The sequence below is a fragment of the Sturnira hondurensis genome, unplaced genomic scaffold, assembly GCF_014824575.4.
Source record: "Sturnira hondurensis isolate 20B ecotype Veracruz unplaced genomic scaffold, ASM1482457v3 Scaffold0008908, whole genome shotgun sequence".
Lineage (NCBI taxonomy): Eukaryota > Metazoa > Chordata > Mammalia > Chiroptera > Phyllostomidae > Sturnira > Sturnira hondurensis.
In genome coordinates this window covers 1,531,724-1,537,740 of record NW_028081539.1, presented here as the reverse complement: position 1 = coordinate 1,537,740, position 6,017 = coordinate 1,531,724, and the positions used below count along the sequence as shown (strand labels likewise).

Genomic DNA, 6,017 nt, shown 5'->3' with positions numbered 1-6,017 from the left:
TTTCAAAAACTAAAAGGTTGTCAATACCAGGTAAAATGAAACGCGTAATCAGATTATCCTGAGGCCTTTAAATATAAGCTCAACAGCAATGCTTACTTTTGTAAGATAACAAATCATCGGAGAAAGTTTAACTATGATTAACACATCTGTTTCTTAAACTGTATTAAGAGGAAAAATTAGCCCTGGCTGGTGTAGCTCAGTGGATTGAGCGTGGGGCTGAGAACCAGAGGATTGCGGTTCGATTCTCAGTCAGGGCACATGCCTGGGTTGCAGGCCAGTACCCAGCAGGGGACTCATGAGAGAAAACCATGCATTGATATTTCTCTCCCTTTCTCCTTCCCTTCCCCTCTAAAGATAAATAAATAAAATTTTTTAAAAAGATGAAAAATTATGAAATATATTTAAGCATATATATCCCATTATATACATTTATATGAATATGTATATATAAATGGTGTTAGGGAACATTCACTAAAAGGTATTTTTATAATTCATGATAAATATTGATCACATTTTTATTTTACAGAATCTAGATTTTGCTAATTTGCACCACTTGAAATCTCAAGTCCATTGGCCTAGCCAGTGTGGTTCAGTTGTTTGGAGCATTATCCCATAACCAAAAGGTTGTGGGTTCAATTCCTGATCAGTGCACATACTTTTGTTGAAGGTTCCATCCCTGGTCTGGATGCATAAGGTCCCTGGTTTGGGGGTATACAGGGGACACCCAATTGAAGCTCTTCTCTTGCATCAATACTTCCCTCTCTTCCATCCTTTCTCCCTTCCTCTCTTTCTAAAAGCAAAGAAAAAAATATCCTCACTTCAAGTATATATAAATATATACATATGTATATAATTAAGGCTATATTTTACTTCCCTTACTTTCAAGATGAAAATTATCCTTTCATAATGCTATTATTCCATATAACTGGTGGTTAACATGTGAAAACCTTTACAATCACTTGTTTAATGTGAAATCTGGCTCTTGATTGAATGTAATGGATTGTCTAGATTTCTTCTATCCTAATGTGTCTAGACTTTAGAATTTCCTTTTATGCCTAGTCCTAAACATATAGACTTGACTAACTAAAGGAAAGTTGTGTTTAATTAAATTAATAGAGGTGTGTTTCAAATATTTTTAATAACAAACATCCCAAACTAAGGGAAAAAACTGTCAAAAGTTATTGAAAACAAAACTTCTAAAATTAAAAATGTTAGTAATATCTATGTTAGGTTGTATTGTATAAATGATGTATCTTATAAGTTATGTAATATATATTATTAGTGATAGCAAGATGACAACATATATTGAATATATTATATTACATATGCTATATTCAAGAAAAGCAATAACATTGCTAAGGTTTATTGACTGCTTTTCATGTGCCAAGATATACTCAGTCAAGCATTAATCATGAATTATCCAGGGTAATTATCTCAAATATCTTTACACAATAAGATATTATTTCCATTTGCACTTAAGAATTTAAAGCACAGAGAAGTTAAGTAACTCGCCAAAAGCCACGGAGCTAGGAAAGGGTTAGACTAGGACTAAAACCCAGGTTGAGATGCTAAAACTCTGAGTTTCAAAACAACACTCCTTCCTCAGTGACATTTTAGTCACAATTTAAGCATGCATTTTGAATGCTTAAGATCAGATCAGCAAACTATGGTCCTTGAGTCAAATTCAGCCTGTTGTCTGCTTTGTACGTTTTATGGGAACATGGTCATAACCATCACTTTACATACCATCTATGGATGTTCCACTAAAACAGACTGGAGTGGTTGCGTCAGAGACCATATGGCCTGTAAAGCCTAAAATATTCACTATCTGGACATTTACAGGGAAAACTCACTGTTGACATGGTTGCAATAATCATTATATATTTAATAAATATATCAACATTATATGATTAATACTGAAGTTTTAACTGTTGCTTTAAAGAGAAACAAACAAGAAAGAATATAAATTGTCACCACTTCTCACAAAATGAGGATCTTTTCCAAACAACTGATAATAAAAATGGTTATATCTATAAATAGTTTATTGCTATTAATTATGATTCAGCCTAAGAACTCTTCTAGTTGAAAAGCACACATATTTGGGGCCAAAACATAGCTAATATATGTCAAAAATAACTGATATAACTCAAAATGAAAATGAGATATCACTGGTTTCCTTTAAATAGTAAAAATAAACTGTCAACATTGGCTTAAATTTTATTAAAGAAGTTAGTTACTTATAACAAACTGAAGTTACTAGAAATACTGCTTGTTACTTAGGAAATAATAGAATAACTATTACAAAGGATTCAGTACTATAGTCATTTTTGCATTTATATATTTAAAATTAAATTTAAATTTCTCAGAAGATTCCCATGCAGTAAGTAGAAGTTAAAGAAAATAATTTACCACAATATAATCTACAGTAACATCTCACAGAAAGACCCAACTGGGGCCCTGGATGCATTGCATACAATGGCATTCTTTTGGTAAACTCAACTGTCTAATCATCTAGTCTTTCAATTTGATAATCCATGGAGTATGTTCCTCTCTCATGAGTTGGTACACATTAAGTTAACAGAAATGGTGGTATAAAACTAAATTGCAAGTCCAGGATGCTCAGAGAGTCTCAAAGAAGTTGGATCCAAAAAGAAACACACCAAGATATATCATAATTAAGCTACCCAAGATTAAAGGTAAGGAAAGAATCTTAAAAGCAGCAAGAAGAAAGGAGAGATTTACATGCAAAGGAGTCCCCATAAGACTAGCAGCTGATTTCTCAAAAGAAACCTTCCAGGGAAGAAGGGGCTGGAAAGAAGTATTTGAAGTCCTTAAAGGCAAGGTCCTACATCCAAGATTGCTCTATCCAGCCCTGGCTGGTGTAGCTCAGTGGATTGAGCGTGGGCCTGAGAACCAAAGAATCGAGGTTCGATTCCCAGTCAGGGCACATACCTGGGTTGCAGGCCAGTTCCCAGCAGGGGAACCACAAGAGGCAACCATACATTGATATTTCTCTCCTTCTCTCCTTCCCTTCCCCTCTAAAGATAAATAAATAAATAAAAAATAAAAAATAGTCTGCAAAAAAAAAAAAAAAGGATTACTCTATCCATCAAAGCTATTATTTACAATGGAAGGATAGATAAAGTGCTTCCCAGACAAGTTAAAGGAGTTTATCATCACCAAGACCTTACACCAAGCCCTTATATGAAATGTTAAAGGGACTTATCTAAGAAAAAGAAGATCAAAAACTATGCACAGGGTGCTTAGAGAAAAACAAAACATTTAAATGACAACAAACTCACAACTATCAACAATTGAACCTAAAACAAACTAAGCAAACAACTACAACAGGAACAAAATCAAATGGAGATCACATGGAGGGTTATCATGGGGAGGGGGAGAATAGGGAGAAAAGGTTTAAGTAATAAGAAGCATAACTGGTAGATACAAAATAGATGGGGGGGAGGTTAAGAGTGGTATAGGAAATGGAGAAGCCAAAGAACTTATATGTATGACCCATGGACATGAACTAAGGGGGGGCAATGCTGGAGGGAGGGGGATGCAGGACAGAGAAGGATAAAGAGGAGAAAAAAATGAAAAATTGTAATAGCATAATCAATAAAATATACTTAAAAAAACCTAAATTGGTATCTTATTTATATTCCATTAAGAAATATAGCTGCTAAGCAGATAAGGCTCTAGTTTCTCTTTAACAGTTTAGGAAACTCTGCTTTAATGGTGCAATCACCTGCAGTAGATCTTAGCACAAGTATAGGCCATACTGCTTTTAATGCCTATTGGATCTGTAGTATGTACCTCTATTCATTTTGGGGGGCCTTACACAAATATTCAGGTTACTTAAGAGCACATTTAGAGCACTCTGATTCTTCAAACCAAGTACATCAAAAGGATAGATTTTTTAAATTTATTTTTAATTTTAGTTGACATACAATATTATATTAGTTTCAGGTATAAACATAGCAATTAGATACTTATATGTCTTATGAAATGATCACGCTGGTAAGTCTAGTACCCTTATGATACCATATGTAGTTATTATGTTATTGACTATATTCCTTATACTGTACTTTACATCCCTGTGACTATTTTTATAAATGGAAATTTGTTCTGAATTCCTTTCACCCTTTTTCACCTATTCCTCTAAGCCCTCTCACACAGAGCAACCACAATTTTTTTCTCTCTATCAATAAGTTTGTTTCTTATTTTGTTTGTTCATTTATTGTGTTTTTCAGATTTTATGCATAAGTGAAAGCATATGGTATTTGCATTTCTATGTCTTATTTCACTTAGCATAATGACCTCTAGATTATTCCTTATTTTCATAAGTGGCATAATTTCAATCTTTTTTATGGCTGAGTAACTTTCCATTATGTATATGCACCACTTTTTCTTTATTCACTTTTCTATCAATGGACACGTAGGTTACTTCCATATCTTATTATAAACAATTCTGAAATGAACATAATGGTGCATATATCTTTTTAATTTAGTGTATTGGATCTTTTTCAGATACTCAGAGGTGGCATTGCTGGATCATATGATAGTTCTATTTTTAATTTCTCAAGGAACCTCCATACTGCTTTCCATGGTGGCTGCACCAATTTATACTCCCACCAAAAGTGCACAAGCATTTCTCCACATCCTCGTCAACACTTGTTTGTTGATTTATTGATGGCTATTCTGACAGGTGTAAAGTGATATCTCATTGTGGTGTGAATTTCCATTTCCCTGATGATTAGTGATGTTGAGCATCTTTTCATGTGTCTGTTGGACATCTCTATGACCTCTTTGGAGAAATGTCTATTCAGGTCCTCTGCCTATTTGTGTAATCCAATTGTTTTCAACAGCATTTAATATTTTAAATCACTTTCTGGAAAACTGCTATTTCATGGTTTATATGACACTTTGCTTTTCTAAATCTTATCTCTTTTTAATTCTTATTTTTTGTCTTCTATCCTTTAAGTAAAATCTAAAAATTTAATTCCAAGTTTTTCTTAAATTCTTATCCTCCGTGTTATAGCTATAACACAATAATTGAGTATTTGTAGCCTGACATATTATATTTACATATTGTTCTGGTGGGATGTAATGGTCAGATGAGAAGCACATGGCACCTCACTCATTGCTTTCTTGCCTACAATTAAGTGGTGAGAAACTGGAGGCTGGCAAGGTAAAATGAGCTGGACATCAACATTACAGCACCTCGGGCAAGAGCAATTGACCAGTCTTGTTCCCATGAATGACTGAGTGCTTGACAATCTGACCTCTCCAAAGACTTCCTAACCACTCTGGTGATCCTTCACTGTATCTTCTCACCTAGGTGTAATGACAGAAATCCACTGTTGCCCAACTTCCTTAAAATTGGCTGGTTTCTCATTTCTGTAGTCATCTTCACATGACATTTGATTTTTTCCTTTTACTCAGAGATATAATTTCCCCTTTATAGAAGGGAAAAAAGAAATTGAACTCTTAAGATTATGTTCTATTCTTTCTGAGTAGCAAGGAGAAGGGGAAAATAAAACAAAATTGCTTTTATATCTAAATGTTCTAAGTGTTTATACTTCTAACCATATCATGTTTACTGGTTATAACAATCTCATGTATTAGGTGTCTCTGTTTTCTAGCACAGAACACTTAAGTAACTGTTTAATGGTACTTAATTATTAAGGGTTGAGTGAGGAAACTACTCCAGATATGACTGATTGTTAATCACATACTTATAAACATTACTGTTTCTGTCTATATATTCCTAGAAATAAACAGTATGGAGGCATAGACCATGAAGTATTCAAGATTATGGGAAACCTTTGGTTTATTTTTCATGTAAGAAATTTAGTTGTTTTTTAAAATTCTCACCCAAGAATATGTTTACTGATTTTAGAGAGAGGAGAGAAAGAGAGATCAGACAGATGAGAGAGAAACATCTGTTGATTGCATCCCATATGTGTCTGCACTGGGGATCGAACCTGCAACCCAGGTATGTTCTCTGCCCCAGA

The 6,017-nt window shown here is 33.9% G+C and overlaps 1 long non-coding RNA gene across 1 annotated transcript in view; it reads right to left on the bottom strand.

Annotated features, from left to right (window-relative positions):
• Positions 1-680: 680 nt before the first annotated feature.
• The window catches only part of LOC118993822 (uncharacterized), a 57,946-nt gene continuing 52,609 nt past the window's right edge, over positions 681-6,017 (bottom strand). Inside the window, exon 5 of the long non-coding RNA XR_005067951.1 lies at positions 681-790. This is a non-coding gene — a long non-coding RNA (uncharacterized LOC118993822). The remainder of the gene's footprint in view (positions 791-6,017) is intronic.